Raw genomic sequence first — 17,182 nt, 5'->3', positions numbered from 1 at the left:
AGACTGCTCCAGTAGCAAAATCGAGCTACCAAGTTGTGCCTGCCCACAACAGGGAGTGTAACCATCGCTGCTCTGTCCCTCCTCCTTGTATCTGTCAGGGAGATTTGATAAGGAATTGCAATGGACTGCAACGATAGATGGTTAGTCTTTTGCTGGGCTGTAGCCGCTCCGTGTGTTTTGCTCGGAGCAGAGGCTGTCGGCAGAGGAGATGCTCTCTTTGGGTGGGTGTATCTGCCTTGCCCAGTCCGTCGTTGCATTCAGCCTCCAGTTCCAATATTACTCATGAGTGAGCTCACAAAACAGTAAAATCAATAGACTGCAAATTAAAATAAACAGAAACACAGCTCCTAAACTTGCCTGGATGATTCTCTGCTGCTGCCTCATTTGCCAAGAGACTGCAAGAGCTGATCCATGCCTAAAATCACAGTGCTGCTCTCTAATCAGTCCCTGGGTTTGTCTCTTTTTTTTTTCTATTTTTTTTTTTTCCCTTCACCTTTTCTGACTATCCTGTTTCGCCTTCTGCAAGCGCACAGCAAAGCTGAAAACCCGAATGGTTCAGTATGTGCTTGAAGTGTGAGGATGGGGTTGAGTTTATTGTCGGTGGGGTGGGTATGGTCTGTCCTACAGAATCACAGACACCGTCACAGACTGCCTTCAAAACCAATACTTCACTGTGGCACTCCTTGACCTTATGCTAAATACGATTTAGCTGGTTCCTGGAATGTTTTGGCGTAAACCTGTTGTTGATAAGCTCTGCTCTTCCTAGACCCCCTATGACAATTTCATTTCGCTAGAACTGTCCTTTTCCACAGAAAAGCTGACAGCTTCCATCCAGCCTCCACAGTCTTTTCCCTACAAAGGAGTGATATCCTGTGGCCGGTCACGCAGAAACCCGGCCAAAATCACGAAATGCTGCCTCTTTTCCTACTGCAGGCTAATGCAACCATCCAGCACCTGATGCTGATGGTGTGTGTGGAAGTGCTGTGGTTCTGCCCACTCGCTGGGCAGAACCCACGCTCTGGCAAGGCTGGAGGTAGACACTGTGGCGTGGGATGGAAAAGGGCCCACAGAGATGCCCTGAAATCCTGACTTGGTGTTTGCTCCTGCTGCAGTCGCAGGAGATTTTCATGTCTCTCTCAGTAGTGCTGGTAACAGCCAAAGCTAGGTTTTGCAGGGGGAAGGTGAAACAGCAGGTGATTCGGTCAAAGGCTGACGTCGAGATGTTGCTCAGGATGATTTCACAGGTGGGTGATGTGCTGTGACGCTCACCTGCAAAGGTCCACCTTCAAGGTAAGGCTGCAACACCTACCCATCCCAGTGACACGAACTGGATGAATGCAGTGACCTTAGCTTGATGCAAACGAAGAGGGGTTGGGGTTTGCAGGGAGATGATGCAATTCTCGTACTGCTTACGATGTTTTTGCAAGGCTAAGAGCAAATAATCTTGAAATGAGCTGGCAGTTTTATGATTGGGTTTTATGAGCTTTTATGATGTTTATAATCTGACACTGAACTCGCAGTTTAAGAGGTGAAAGGTTTAAAGGAGCACGGTAGCAAAGGCGTACCACTAAATTTCTTCTGTGTGTAATTTTAACATATGTCTTAGATGCTTCCCTGGCGCCGTGGGTTTGCTAAGGTGTGGGCGAAGAAGTTCACTGTGCGTGTCACTGAGTAAAAGTGACTTCATCCTTATCACGTGTTCAACATAAGGAAGAATTGAACAGAACATGTGATTTTTGCCTTTCTCTAAGGAAAGGCGTGGACTTGGAGGTAACCACCTTGTGTAGCCTAGCTGCCCTGGTCCCAGAATGCCATCTTTATGTTTCCAGCCACAGAAATGTTGTACGTCGTCCATGCCCACGTGTTTTCTTGGGGTGTTTTTCTGATACCAGTAAAAATCTGAAGTCCTCTGCAATCTTTAAACCAGAATTCTGAAATTATGACCTTTCCCCCGTAGTACTTTTGGAGAAAACGAATACTTTTGTCTGCTCCTTGTCTTGCGATTCTGCATCCACTTCTTTTGATGGATGTGTGCTTCAAGAGGTTCTGCCTGCAGATGTTTGCCTACAGACAGCACGAGCCCGTTCTTACTTGAACCATGCAAGTCTGTGTTCCTGCGTTACCTCGTGTTGCTCGGTGGGCTGGGTGAGCGGCAGGTTTGCTGCTGGCTAGCTTTTTGAGGTTTCTGTTATGCGCGACGCCGTATTTGTCTCCTGCTTCTTCGATTTGTAATGTTTTGGCTTTGATTGCTGCAGAAGGCGTAAACAAGCCTGTCAAAAGCCTTGTTTAGCATGGAGATTCTGTGGGGGTGGCTGGCAGCCTCAGACCCTAAAATAGATCTAGCAATGAACCGAACGGCTTAAACCCCTGAGAATTTAATTCGATCTTTCTTGTTGCTTTAAATATTGGGACTGAATGAGGATTTCTCTAACAGAACAGAAGGTGAACATGTTGGTATGTGACAGTAATAGAAGAAGGGTCCAGACCCGCTGTCATTGAGATGCTCTTCTGCAATCGGAGGCTGGGCTTGGCTGCTGGGTAAGGGGCTTGGCTGCTGTATGCTGCTGTACCTGGGGAGGGGAGCGCTATATCCTCCGATTTTACAGCATCCACGGGGGGATTGTTCTGAAACGCTTCCCTGGATCCTGTTGTGGAATAGTGACTCTAAAGCAATCGCTTACGGTTTTAGCGTCTGTTTTATGCCAACTTTGCGTAGGAAGAAAGTAGGAGCTGCAAAATGACTTGTGGGTTCTCTTTCCCTTCTCTTTCCCTTCTCTTTCCCTTCTCTTTCCCTTCTCTTTCCCTTCTCGTTCCCTTCTCGTTCCCTTCTCGTTCCCTTCTCGTTCCCTTCTCTTTCCCTTCTCTTTCCCTTCTCTTTCCCTTCTCTTTCCCTTCTCTTTCCCTTCTCTTTCCCTTCTCTTTCCCTTCTCTTTCCCTTCTCTTTCCCTTCTCTTTCCCTTCTCTTTCTCTTTTCTTTTTTTTTTTTTCTTTTTCATGTAGCACCATGCAGTTTGTTATATCATAGCTGGAGTTTTCAGTTGTGGTAGTGTGAAGGTAACAATGATTTGGCTTCGACGTGCCGTAACAGCTGCAGAATTCATTGGAGCTTAGAAGCCTGTGAGTTATAGCTGTGATGCCATTTACAACTTTTATGGAAGAGCCCTTAAATTTGTGAAACGTGTTACTTTTTGAAGTGCATTATATTTGTAATTTGAATTCTCTAAAATTGTGTCTGAGAGGAAAAAAAAAAAGCTTTGAAAATCCCCCTCTGCCCACTAAAAACATGAGGAACTCTTACCAGGCGGGGAAGCAAGTCTCTTAAATTGAGCGATAGAACACATAGATGGATTTGTAAGTGCTAAAACGTCAATTAGTGCACTTAAAAGCTTAATGGTTGTCTTTGATGCGCCTCTAATATCTTCAGTAAAGTTTGAATGTTGCCATTGATCAGGGAGCAGGAGGGATGAGGGAATAGAACGCTAACCCAAACAGTTCTTGTGGAGTGGGGGGGCTTGTTCTCTGCAGACCCACTGTCGCATGAGTTGTGCCAGCATGGGCACCCAACACCCTTCCTGCACATCCCCCAGCCCCGGGGCTGTGCCACCCAGCACTGACTTGGCACTGCCTGCTGAGAAACCTGCAAAAGAGAAGAAAAAATGATTATGCCATTATTTCGAAAGGTCTCATGAAGAGTTGTTTATTTTAAAAAAAAGAAAGAAAAAAAAAGAAAAGGAAAATAAAAGATCATGGAAAGGTTCAAACTTGGTTATGTTTTTTTCCTTATCAGTTTAACACAAGATCCTGTTGTTGTGAAACACCTGTGTGTTAAAAATCATTCTGTGCAATTAGGAAAGTCTGCTATCTCCATAAGAAAAAACTGTTTGCTTTTTTTTCCCTTGTCCCCAAAAAGCCTTTGAGCTGCTCGTTTTCTTCTTAATTTAACTGTTCAGGGGAGATGATGTGTGGCTTCACAAGCCAGGCCAGGTCTTAGAGTTACCAGTAACCATGAGCTCTTCCTTCCTCTTCCCTCATGTATTAAATCGTAGCAAGAACTGAAGCTTGTACGTGGCAGAGCAGCGTAGCTCTGGCTGAAATTCTTGACTTTGGTACCCTGAGCAATCTGCTGCAACTTCAGTTCCAGGTAATGGCCTTTACCCTCCTCTGGCCCTGGTGATTGGGAAAAATGTTTTGCAGGACGCCTGGGAGGTTATGGGGATGCATTCATCAGATTTGTTACTGAGCGACCGCCTCGCGGAGCAGGTGCCAGTTTTATGATTTGCTTCCCTGTGCTACTAAAATACCATCGTTTGTTTGCTGGGTGGTATTTTGGAAGTCAAATACATTTAATATTGAAGGGTGAGCTTGGTAAAGCTTTAGAGCATCGGTTTTCACTGATTATATAGCTTATCTTCGTGCAGAAAAATTGCCGATGTAACTAAAGTGACCTGAAAACACATTTAGAGAAGCTTCAGGGGCTCCTCATATGTCTTCTTTAATTGGCTTATGAGTGAAGAGTACAGGTTTAGTTTACTTCTCCCAGCTTCAATGGATACTCCCCACCCCTCTGCCCCCAGCTTTAAAGGCTATTCTGCCAGTCGGGAATGTAAACGGACAAAAAGTGCCTGATAAAAATCTCCCATTTTGGATAGTTCATCAAGCAAGATCAACATGTCATGCTCTTAGCATAGTATTGGCGTGTCCATCCCAGGAGCCTGTGTCAATATAACTGATTTAGTTCCCCATCCGGTTCCGTAGAATTGATTGAGGCCCCAGTATGCTCAGAATTCCCAGTGGTAGGTTCAGCATGTTTGGCACCGTCGTTACCCCTTCTAAGTTTAAAGTTTGACAAGATGGCTTGGTTGTTTTTTTTGGTGTTGCTTTTGTTTTTTCAATAATCTGCTTTTAAACCTGGTGATACCCGAATGAGGGACATCCTGCAGACTGACGTGAAAGAGGAGGAAACCAAGTTAAACATTTCCTAGCTAAGGCAAGGGACTTCTTGTGTCACCCATACCTGCTTTGGGTGAGATTTACGCAAACTTGCAGGTCCGTCACTGCACAAGTTACCCCGTGGGTAGAGTTTGCCGTGCCCCAGCTTTGGCAGTGCCACTCGCCCTGCTGCTGGCTATGGTCCTCTTGCAGGGGTTTGGTGGTGGAGCTGCTTAATGCAAGCACGCTCTCCTGCAGCACCATTAAGGGAGTCAGATAAGCCAAGACCTCTTGTATCATCTCTTTAAACCAGCCCAACCCATTTGTACTGGAAAGGTTTAAATGGGAGTAAGTGAATTGCTCTGTTTGGCACCGGGTCATCCAGCAGGCATGTGGTGACCTTCCCAAGCCTGCAAGGGGACCTTTGTCCCTAGCCTCGAGCCTGTGGATGCATCAGGTTCCTGATGGGCACAGCTGAATTTGATAACGTAGCTACGCTATGTGGGCTTTGGGCTAGTTTGTTTGTTTCAGTGAGGGAGCAGTAAGTTATATATTGGCAGATGCATGTTTTTGCTGGTATATACTACTACGTTGCTAGAAAGCAGATAGATCATAGAATCATAGAATCGTCTGGTTGGAAGAGACCTTCGAGATCATCGAGTCCAGCCATTCACCCTGCACCATCAGGGTCCCTAAACCATGTTGCTCAACACCAAATCCACACGGTTTTTAAACACCTCCAGGGATGGGGACTCCACCACCTCCCTGGGCAGCCTGTTCCAATACTTCACAACCCTCTCTGTAAAGAAATTCTTCCTGATATCTAACCTAAATTTCCCCTGGTGCAACTTCAGGCCATTCCCTCTTGTCCTATCATTCATAACGTGGGAGAAGAGACTGACCCCCATCTCCCTACAACTTCCTTTCAGGTAACTGTAGAGAGCGATAAGGTCCCCCCTGAGCCTCCTCTTCTCCAGACTAAAAAGTCCCAGCTCCTTCAGCTGCTCCTCATAGGACAAGTTCTCTAAACCCTTCACTAGTTTCATTGCCCTTCTCTGAACCCGCTCCAGCACCTCAATGTCCTTCTTGAAGTGAGGGGCCCAAAACTGGACACAGTACTCAAGGTGTGGCCTCACCAGTGCTGAGTACAGGGGGACAATCACTTCCCTGCTCCTGTTGGCCACACTGTTTCTGATACATGCCAGGATTCCTTTGGCTTTCTTGGCTGCTTGGGCACACTGCTGGCTCATGTTCAATCGGCTGTCAACCAGCACCCCCAGGTCCTTCTCTGCTGTGCAGCTTCTATTATAGGCAAGGCTTCATCATCCAGGTACCAAAGTCCTACCAAAGAAATGACGTAAGCATTGACCTGTTGTACTTGTGAGGATAGATGCTAAATACATCGACAGTTCTCCGGCTTCTCTAAAATGCTGATACCACTGACCTTTCAGATACTGTGAGATGCCAAAAAATCAGATCTCTAAATTTCCATAGAAATAGCGGAGGCAAATTTGTAACACATCAGTTGTATCTTTCTCTCTTCCTCACTACCTTTACACTATTTTGGCAGGTGAAAGTGGTTCGTATTTTTCAAGGAAAGGATCAGGCTTTCTGTTTGAGGGTGGAAAAGGGTCTTAGGACAATTAGTAATATGCGACAGGATTGGATTAAACATACTAAACTTCTTCACATCTGTAGGTCTTATTAGGAGACGTTTGAACTGCAGAAATCACTCTCTATTGGACCATATTTGTGTGGTTGCATACTGGAGCTTGAACACCTTATAAAAATATGAACTGAAACAAAATGAAATTAATTGGAAAGAATATATTTAAATTTAATTATCTTGAGCTGCTGAATACTCTTTGTGCATACTGGGTTTTATGTGTCTGTCTGAAGTGTTCTTGGTGGAGAGTTTTAATTAGAACTGGAGACAGTAAGAATATTTGGAATGTGAAATTTATAAATGGCAGTGATTTTCAGCTAGGAGCGCAGAGGTTTTTTGGAGCTTGCTACCATTTCTCGCTTCTCCTTTTCCCTCTTCTTAATAAGCTACTTTTATGTTCAAATTAATACCAGATCCTGAAGAAGAAAAAAATCCTGCTGTGGCTCTTGGTCTTCTGCAGCGTGATCAGAGTTGTCAGATCCACAGCTGCAGAAGATTTTTACCTTTGTGTGTTTAATGGCTCCTACTACTCTGCTCTTTGACAGTACTGTTTAACCATAAAAGTGCAGGGCTGTGGATGGCACAGGACATGTGGCTGCCTTGACTACTGTCTCAGATGTCGGACATGCCAAGACTCAAAGAGCTGATTTGGCAGCTGCCCAGCAGATTTTTATAAAGGCTCGGTTGGTGGCCAGAAACCCAGGCTGTCAGAGTTCTGTTATGCAATAAATTGTTTTTCAGCAGAAGTTTCTAATCCAATTTCAGCTGTAGTTTTTCATAGTATCTCTAGTCAAAGATAGGTATACATTATTTCATGGTGTTTCAGAGAAGTGGAGATGTGCAGCATGAGTGTCCCCCATCAGGTCGGTTGGTTTCTTTTTCTTTTAAAAAGGATTTAGACCTGTTCACCTACATGGGAAATGATGCTTGAATTTCTGCCCGGGAGGCATGTATCTGTATATAACAAACCCTTTCAAAGATAATTCAACATGTGTTTTAGGAGATATTCTGCTTTTTTGAAGAGAGCACCAAATAAGCAACCTATTTATTAAGTCAGAGCTTTTGCTGGAGCATAAATTGGCTACGAGTGACAGTCAAACAGAAGATTGTACTTTGTCAGGCTGTGAACTACCTGAAATGTTACGGGCTTTGTCCTTCTAACAAATATACTCCCATATATTTCCCTTTCACTCCTCTAAAGTAAATTGTTCATCGTGGAAAAAGGAGGCATGGTTCATCTGAATGCGACGAGATATTTGAGGTTTACAATGGCTACATTACAGCAAAGTGATTTTGATTTCCTGAATACTCTCTGCAATGCCCTCCCTTCCTTACAGTGACCGTCATGGTTTGGTGTCGTGATGGGCTTGCATCGCTCCAAGTGTGGATTGCTGCTAAAAGGAGCAATCGTGCCTTTCTCTGTGCCCCAGCAGTAGTTCCCATGGGGCGACGTGGTTAGTAATAAGGGAGCTAATCTGGCCAAAACCAATCGTTTTTCTTGTCTTGGGTGAGACTTGGATTCTTTTCCTCAGTCAAGCTGGTCAAATGGCTGCATGAGGGCTAGTGTGGGCATCGGGGTTGGGGCAGGTGCATCCCACGTGGTGGCGGGTGAATTTGCTTAAGCCGGTTATGAAAACTGCTCCCCAGTCGGAATAACTACCTGGTACCTTCACACCTCTTTCTTCCAGCACTCTGCCACCCTTGGCTTTTTGTGGCTTGCTTCTGCGTGTTGCTGGCCCTTGTCAGAGCCCGAAACTCTGGCACTCTCATTGCAAAATGGTTCATTAGATTCCTGGTCTGGCCTAAGAAAGTCATAGCTGTGGAGTCACTGCTATTGGTGAGAGATGGTGGAAGTCCCTACTGCAAGTTGATAAATTAGGAAACTTTAGACTTGGCTTTACTCTGAATTTGTTTGTGTTTAGCTTTTTTTTTTTTTAAGTATTTATCTTGGCAGACCAACATGGGAAACAGTTGATGCTTTGTAAACATGGGAAACAGTTGATGTCTTGTAAGCTTTCACTAGTTTCGTATTGAGTAGTAGTTTTCTGGAGGTGCAGAAACATGGCTGAGGCCCCTGAGTTTATGTAAAAGAAACGATTAACCCATGAACCCACTATTTTAAAATATTTCATTATTAGGCCTAAGATAAAGTTAAGAATTATTGCTTATGCTTCAATTCTGGGAGCCTGTATGAAGACACTAGTGACTTTGGCTTGGAAATTTCAACTGGAACTCTTATACCCTAATGTATTCTTGCAAGAGCAGGTTGAAACTCACTGGGCTCACAAGTGCCTGAGGCCTTTAGTGACCCAAAACCCAGAGCGTTTCTCTCCCATGCTGCTCTTACAAGAATTGGGTCTGGAAGGAGGAAACGCAATCCCCAGTGCAGCAGGAGGTGGTGAACGAGTGCGAAGCAATGGGAGATTGCAGGGGATGAAAGCTGTAGAAGTGCTAAAGCAGGAAGAAAAAAGATTTTTATTTTCTTCCATCGTTTCTTTGCCATGTTAACGTCGGTCCTACTGGGCAGGAGCTGTAACGTAACACGAGTGCTTTGGGGAAGTTTTCTGGAAGTACGAAGGAAAAAGTCTCTGTAATTACCAGATGCACTTAAATGCTATAACAGAACCATTAATAAAGAAAATTTCCTCTTTCTTCATGTTAGTTAGCACATTTTTAAAACATGACCTATTTTCCTAAACTAGACAGAACAGATTACATTTTCCAGAAGGCATGAGTCACTGTACTATAAAGTCTCCAAGCTGTATCAATCTTCATCAACTTAAGCCATTCATGAGGTTTTATTTTTTCTCACTGAATATAAGCCGTTTGTTTTCAATGAGAAGCTGCTACATCCTCTCTGGATAGTTAAACTTGATTAAAAGGTTAAATATTAAATAAGTGTGAACTTTATTCCGAGAGGAAAAGGAAGTGTAGGGACCTTGATAGTACGGAAAAGACTGCAAGGATATTACTGTGGGTATATCCGGGCATATCCAGTTTGCACGATGCTGTGCTTGGCTGTAAGAAGTCCGAGCAGGATCACAGCTGCCAGAAGGAGCCAAAAATCTGTATTTATATAGCTTCAGTTGAATATATTATAGTCTGGTTTAAATTGTTTCCCTGGAAGTTGAAACTTTTGCTAGGAGTTTCTGCTGAGAAGAGCTTCTGCCATCTGGTTGTGGAACGACACACTTGCTCTTGCAAGTTATGTAGAGAGGGAGTTTGCACCGACGGGCCAACAGCGGGGTTTTCCTCCTCCGGGAGCAGGGTGTGTGTTTGGGGTGGTGAGAAGGTTGACGGGACTTGGCGGTTCAGTGGAGACCTCTGCTAATGCAATGGGGGAAGTATGTGCGGTGGTGCAGTAGTAAGACTTCGCACTTTCTCGTGAGGTTCACGCCATGCCCTACGTATACGTATACGGAGGAAGTGGGGTTTGTAAATGAGTAAGTGTGCTTATCGCGCCTAGCAATGGTAACTTGCCCAAGACGGCACAGAAGATCTCTTTCAGCCTCAGAAGGCCTATCTAGGTTTTACACCAATTTCCCTTAGATCTGGCTTTTTAAAGGAAAACAGGTATAACTGTTTTCCATTGATAATGCACAGCCAAAAGGCAAAAATCTGTTGTGGGTCTTGAATCGAGTAAACAAACATTTCCATTTTCATCCTTCAGCTGAAAAGTAATTTATATGATCTCTGAAAATGTGTTGTCTGTTTTTCATGCAAAAGACAGATTTTTTGTTTTGTTGCTAACTAAACACAGAAAAAAAACACCCTTTGAAATAGTTCTCCTTCAAAAATATCCTTGAGGAAAGGGTAGAAGCTTGTGGTTTATTTTTCCCATTGCTTCAAAATGACCTTCTTACATCTGCGGGAAAGACTCTCTGGGGGCTGTTGAACCATGAAAGCATATTCATTTAGGGCATTGGGTGCCACAGCGATTTTAACCGAGTGTTGGCTGCAGCGCTGGAAAAAGAAAAAAGAGGGGGTTTGTGTTTTGTTGTTTTGCTTTCTGCAACCTGGCATGAAGAATGGGGTCAGGAGATGCGTGCTTGGGAAAGACCCAAAGAGAGCGCTGGAAACACGCCAGCCACTCTGAGTCATAACACACATGCTTATAAGTATCTTTGTACCTTACAAAGTCCTGACTTTTCAAATAAAACCATCACTGCTGTTAAAGTATTTACATAAAAGTAAGACAAATAGCATGGAGTGCTGCATGCATTCTCCCTTGTTCCAGCTCTGCTTTGCCCTGTGAACTGTGACTCTTGTTTGCTTAGGGCAAGGCCGGGCTGGGCTGAGGAACGCCGTATCTGGCGATGAATGAACGGAGAAGCTCGAGGCGTGCGCACATGGGTGCTTCTGCTGCTTCCCAAAGCAGCGTGCAGCGGTGCCTCGTACTTCACGCTGATGTTTCACCTACCCAGGAGGCGATGTGAGGCCTGCCTCTCACTTCTGCCTGCTTTGTTGGTTGTTTTTTTTTTTTTTTTTTGGTTGTTATTTGTTGTTTTTTTTTGAGGTTTTGAGTCTAACTTCAGAAATAGGAAGGCTGCAAGCTAGGCAGCTGAACCACAGTGAACAAGCACCTAAGCTGTAGGTGAATGGTGGGAAGGTACAGGTGGTGCACATTTAGATTTCGTTGCAAATAGACACACATTATATATTGATGTGCATTATTTATAGATATCTGTATATACTTATATACATTATAATACGTACATAAACATATTTTAGTCTGTATATGCACATTCATCTATGTATATTGTATATTTCATGTGCTATATACATTTAACATGAACGTAGCAAACACACACACATACACGCACATATATATATATATATATTTATTCCCAAATTTGTGGTACGTGGAGCCTGTTGCACTTTTCTACAAACATCACCTCTACAACTGTAGAGCTGAAAGCGAGCTGCCAGCCAGGTCGCGCTGAAGAAAGGTGCTGTACTGTCTGCGAGGCAGCATCCTGTGCAGGAACGTACAGCGTAGGTAGATGGAGGTTGTGCTCTTCTTCCTCGTCCCCTCCAGGATGAACTTGCTGAACTGTTGCTTGGCTGACCTAGTAGCTGAGGTTCAGATACAAATGTATGATGTGTGGTTCCCTGAAACGGCGTAAAAGTTCTGTTTCTTAATTGTGCCCCAGGGCTTCCCTGGTTGTTTGTGTCTGTTACTTTTTTACTGAATTTATAAGCTAATCTTATTGTCAGATTGAGAGGCAGAAATCTCTGCTAACCTGCACTGAGAAGGCCATGGCTTGCAGTGATGAACCTACAGTTTAAGATGTTATTCAGTCCTTTTTTGGGTCTGAGTCAATAACAGACAATCCGTTAGTTCCCCATAAGTCGTTTCAATGGCTAATTACTTGCACAGTTGCAGAAATTGTTCTTTAATTCTGTCTTACGTTTTTCTGGATTTTAGTTCGAGCTGTTGGATGACATTAGGCCCCTCTCTGCTAGCCTTGAGAGCCATCTATTATCAAATTTCTATTCCTTGTGGAAATATTTAAAGGCAGCGACCGAGTCAATCCCTTTGAGGTTTTTTTGGGTTTCTTTTTGGTGTTTGTTTGTTTGTTCGTGGGGTGTTTTTTTGGTGAGAAGTCACATAGATTAAATTCCTTCGGACTTTCACTTGAGGATATTTCCAAACAGTTCTAGGTGTGTGGATGTTGTTTTGCTAAAACGAGGTAAGTCTCCCAGCTGCTGGCAGCGTGAGCGCAGAGCGGGGCGCGCGGCGGCTCTCATCCACAGGCGTGAGGAGGCAGGGACGATCTGACCCGTGTAATTACAGTTAAACGTGTCGGAGGCTGGGGCTGCGTCGCTCAGCTGGGCTCCGGCTCGGCTGCTCTCCAGCTTGCGGGAAGATGCCCTCGATGGTTGTGAAACCTTTTTGTTGCTCCTGCATACGGAGCTGCGTGAACGTGGGTGTTGGCGGCGGCTTAGCCCCTTGCTTTGCTGATCTTGGAGAACACGGTGTTGGGGAACTTGGGCTCCTTTCTTGCAAGCCGAGGGATGGCTGTGGGGAAAGCCCACGAACGAGCAGCACAGGCAGGATGGCGACTGCAGCCCGGGCACAGCAGGGCTGGAGGGACTGTGACCGGCACATCCCAGGCTGGAACTTGCCAGCGGTCATTCACCTGCTGCGGTCGGCTGCTTGTTCGGCACGTGCCGATCAATCCCGTCAGCAGGTTTCACCCTGTCGCTGCTGAAATGCCATGTGCTCCTCGCAGTGGGTTGATGTGACAACATGGATTTAAGCAGGACTCATTTCTTTGTTGTTTTGGTGTGTTTTTTTTTTTTATGTAGTTTTGTTGCTGCATTTTTAGCAGGGATAAAAGGGCCAGTGGGATGAGGAACCGATGGGTGTTTTCATGCAACTCCCAGCTCCTTGGGGACACAGTGTCCGGTGGAGGAAGGGGTTTGTCTGTGGCTTCAGGATGGGCTGGGAGGGGCTGAGGAAAGCGGCGTGTCTCCAGTACGCCTTACGTTGAGTGCGCTCGATCGTTACGCGTGGCTTGTGTACACCTGGCTTGAAATATGTAAAAATACAGGGTGAAGGTTTTGTTGCCTCTTGTTGGGCGTTAGGGTTTCCATGGAACTCGTCTGGGCTTCAGAGTCAGGGGCAGTGTGCCTGGCTGGAGTTGGTAAGCCAGAGTTGTTTGTGTAAACCTCTGTTGACAAAATAACTGGATGTACCAGTAGTCCTTTTAAAATGCTTGCCTGGAGATTTTTTTTTTTTCGGGTTGCCGTGGGTGTTGGGTTACAGAGTTTGCTTTCTTGGCCCAGAGCTGCTCGTACTCTAAAGCTCCTTGGGCATAGCTCAGCCTTCTTCAAAGTATGGTAGCTTGTCCCTTGTGTGAAACGCACATCCCGCTGCCAAAATGCCGCTGCTTTCCCTGCACTCTGTGTTGCCTTTTTTTTGGCCAAGTAATTTGTCATGCGATTTTTTTTTTTTGGGGGGGGGAAATGTTTTTGATCACCATTCAGCAGCTGAATGCCAATATCTCAGTAGAGAAGCAAAGAAAAAGCTATCAATGGTCACCCTAAAATATGCTTTTTTAATTTTTTTTTGGGAGGGGAGTTGATCTTGTTGGTCACTTTTCTGACACACAGGATGGTATAATCTCTCCTGCCTCCTGGTGGGGATTGCTGATGGGGTTTTGGGGGTTTCCAGTGCCTTGTGCCAGTATGCTGTGGTGCACTTACCTAAATAAGGCCTGCCTAGAAATGTTAATAATCCTTTTGCTTGGCAGTGATGTGGCCCTTGAGGAGTTCAAGGGCAAGAATGCTCCAATAGTGATTTTTAAAGACCTCGAGACAATTATAGGGCTTATGAAAATATGATGACTTACCTGATCTCACTTATGTCTTCATATCAATTTGCTGACTTAATTTATTTGAATGCTAAAGGCTTTAGGGAAATGCTTTTCCAGGGAATTAATCTTTTAACTAAAGCAAGTACTAAATATGACACACACTAATATTCCTTTTGACAATATAGCGTTTGTCTCCTAAAAATAAAATAGAAAGCATGTGCCCCGTGGGCCAAATCCACTTGGCTTTACGCTGAGATAAATTCAGAATAACTTCATTGTCATCCATGTACATCTTCATTGTAACGCTGCAATAAATGCAAATCACTAAACCAGAGAAAAAAAAATCCTGAGCCAATAGGCACAAACCAAGGCCAAAATGGCAACAAGAGATGTTGATTCACAAAACTTACCTCTTGAATTTCTGCAACATTCAATTTGTGGGATTTTTTTCCCCTCCTTTTCTTAATTATCTGGGAGAGCACTTCCTGGCTGTGATAAATTTCTCCGTAAGGGATTCATTATGAGGATTTTAACAAACAAGTTTCACCTCCTGTCTGACACCTAGTATATGGCTACTGCTGTTTGCAGGATGAAGGATTAGAAAGACTAATGCTCTGATTTGATGATAATATGTTTCTGTTCTGTTAGAGCTGATCAAGTTTAGGTTGCATTTGTTACACAGTATTTTTCTTCATCTTCTCTTTTTTTTTTCATTAAAAATAATCTGTGTAGCCCTAGGCTTTTGGGTTTTGCTTGATTTGTTTCAGATGCATGCAACTAATGTCTCCTTTCTGTTTCCATCTTCTTTAGGACGACAGCGATGGGATTCCCTGGTCAGAGGAGAGGGTGGTGCGGAAGGTCCTTTATTTATCTCTGAAGGAGTTCAAGAATGCACAGAAGCGGCAGCACGGTGATGGCATTAGCGGGAGCCTCAAGGCAGTGAACGGTGAGCTGCCTCTGCGCTACCGCTGGAAGGAGTTGATCCTTTTCCATGCTGTTCTGCTGTAGCAAGGAAGGAGACCAGTGCACCATCTGGCATGCACTGTGCCCTTTTGATCTGCACAGAAGAACTTGTTTCTGAAGTGCTTAAAATGCCTGGTTTGAACAATCCATATGTTTCGGTTTCTGGCGAACCTGTTGAGATGGGGATCAGGGTGGAGGGTGGGTGTCAGGTGGGAGAAAAGATAACTTCTCTGATCAGTTTACTCCCTGATGTGCTGAGTAGGTAGACAGAGAGGTATCCATTTAAAGGTGATTTGCTTCAATTGTCCTGGGGAAGGACAGTCAGACAGAATTTACCAACTCTGTGTCATTTAGATGCAAGAAACTGCATCTGTGTCTCTGGAGTGATCTCAGGCCGTACTGTTGGCCAGAGGTGAAGTAGCATAGGACCTACATAAAAAGATTTAAAAGGACTGAGAGGACACAAATGCTGGTACGTTGGACGCCCCTAGTTTAGCAGTTCACACAGAGCAGTTGTTTAAAGGTTTCAAAAGGAGATGCAGACAAGCCTAGATGACAGGGGCTTGAAAGGAGTTTAATTTTACCTATTTAATCTTCCGGCAAGTTATTATCTGTTGCTCTTCCTTCCCTTACAGCTTACCTTAAAAAGCCAGGTGTCCTGAGAGGTGAATATAAAGTCTGTCTCTTTCAGATTCACTCCCTGACACAGGACCCTTTCTTGAAAAGGCTTTGTCATGCTGGCTTGAGCCTTGAAAGCGATGACTAGCAGGATTCAGATTTCTGGGCAAGCTTACGATTTTCTCTTGACTCCCAAGAGCTTATTTGTTTCTTTATGGAGGTTTATGGCAATTCCTCTTAGGCATGTGCATAACTATACATGTGCTAATGCATTAAAGCAGCAGCTGGGTGCTTACTTGGGAGGCTATTCATATTTATATGCAGCTTGTTTTTTTTGACATGGTGAGTCAGATTTCACTGCCTTTTCACCGACAAGGCAAAAACCTAGGGGAATGGCTGGGTGACTACAGGCAGCGTGATAAAGTTACTGTATTGCGTAAGCAATTGCAAAGTCCTTAGTGTGATTAAAGAAGACCTCAGACTTCTGAGTTCAGTAATAATATCAAATACTGATCTGATGGGAAGGGGCATCTAGCTTTAGCAGCAAGCCATTAATAAGCTTGGAGGTGTACACAAAACAGTGCTGGCTTTTTTTCCCTCCAACACCTCTGCATCATTGATCTTCTGTCAAACACAATTTCTCTTGGAAAGTTTCTTATTCCATTGTGGGGATTTTGTTTAGTCAAAGGAAAAAAGTCTAAAGGCGTGAAGCACAGTAATTGTGTGTTAGGAGGCTTTGATGGTGTGCCAGGTTACAGGATGACTGAGGTTTTTATGGTGTCTAGTTTCTCCAAAGGCAGTTTAGATGAAAAGTGAGTTGGCTGGGAATGCTGTGTCGAGGCAGGTACCAGACACAGAGTATGCCACGGGCTTCCTCTGGCAGCAGCACGGCTCGCGTCTGCGGAGCTTGCCTCTCACTTGGAGAACGGAAGCATTCGGTGCTCTTTCTCTTTCACAGAAGTAGGTGATCGGTTCTTCAGAGGTTTACTGATTTTTTTTTTTTTTTTTTTTTTTTTTTTTTGGTGGGTTGGTTTATTTTTTTTGGTTGTCGTTTGGCTTTTTTCTGAGCCAGAATGATATTCTGTGTTACTCTTTCTGTTTGCTAAATGATTCTTTAAATGTCCAGTCTCAACGCTCCTCTATATCAACACCACTGTTCAAAAGCTTTTTTTATCCACTGATATTTGGAAGAATGTTTCATTATGCAGAGAAAAAAGATTTGCAAAAGGGAGGAAGATCGATATTGTGTGGTGACATTAAGAAAATCTATTCAAACATACAATTTGTTAATTACATCTTTTAAAGAAATGTGGCCATGTATTTTCAAATCCACAGGTCCCTGTGGACTGAGGAAAAAGCAGGTCATCCTAAGAAATTACTGAGCTATTCTGACTTTAGGGAAATGTAATATTTTAAGAGTGAGCCCTAGATCCATGATTTCCTACTGTTGGAGTAAAAACCATTTCCGTGCATATGTCCTTTGTTCCAACATGCAGGCTACAACCAGCGTTTCTTGTGTGCTATTCCAAAAGGTAGCACGCAGTTAAATATAGTTTTATGTGAGCAATCTCTTTATTAATATTCATCACCCATACCTCTCAGGGAGGGGGGTTGGGGGGAATCTAGCTGTAATAGTTTGAAGTTGTGTGTTCATGGCCTCTGTAAAGCTGGGCTCCCCTGGCTT

General features: G+C 44.2%; 1 protein-coding gene across 1 annotated transcript in view; it reads left to right on the top strand.

The window, feature by feature from the left end:
- Positions 1-17,182, top strand: part of JARID2 (jumonji and AT-rich interaction domain containing 2) — a 172,222-nt gene that overhangs the window by 26,607 nt on the left and 128,433 nt on the right. The window contains exon 2 of the mRNA XM_086608459.1: positions 14,728-14,863. The gene's annotated coding sequence lies outside the window, so the exon portion shown is untranslated. The remainder of the gene's footprint in view (positions 1-14,727; positions 14,864-17,182) is intronic.

The sequence above is a fragment of the Tauraco erythrolophus genome, chromosome 3 (genome assembly GCF_009769465.1).
Source record: "Tauraco erythrolophus isolate bTauEry1 chromosome 3, bTauEry1.pri, whole genome shotgun sequence".
In the NCBI taxonomy this organism is placed as follows: Eukaryota; Metazoa; Chordata; class Aves; order Musophagiformes; family Musophagidae; genus Tauraco; species Tauraco erythrolophus.
Note: the sequence above shows the minus strand (reverse complement) of the source record. Positions and strands in the feature narration are given on the sequence as shown.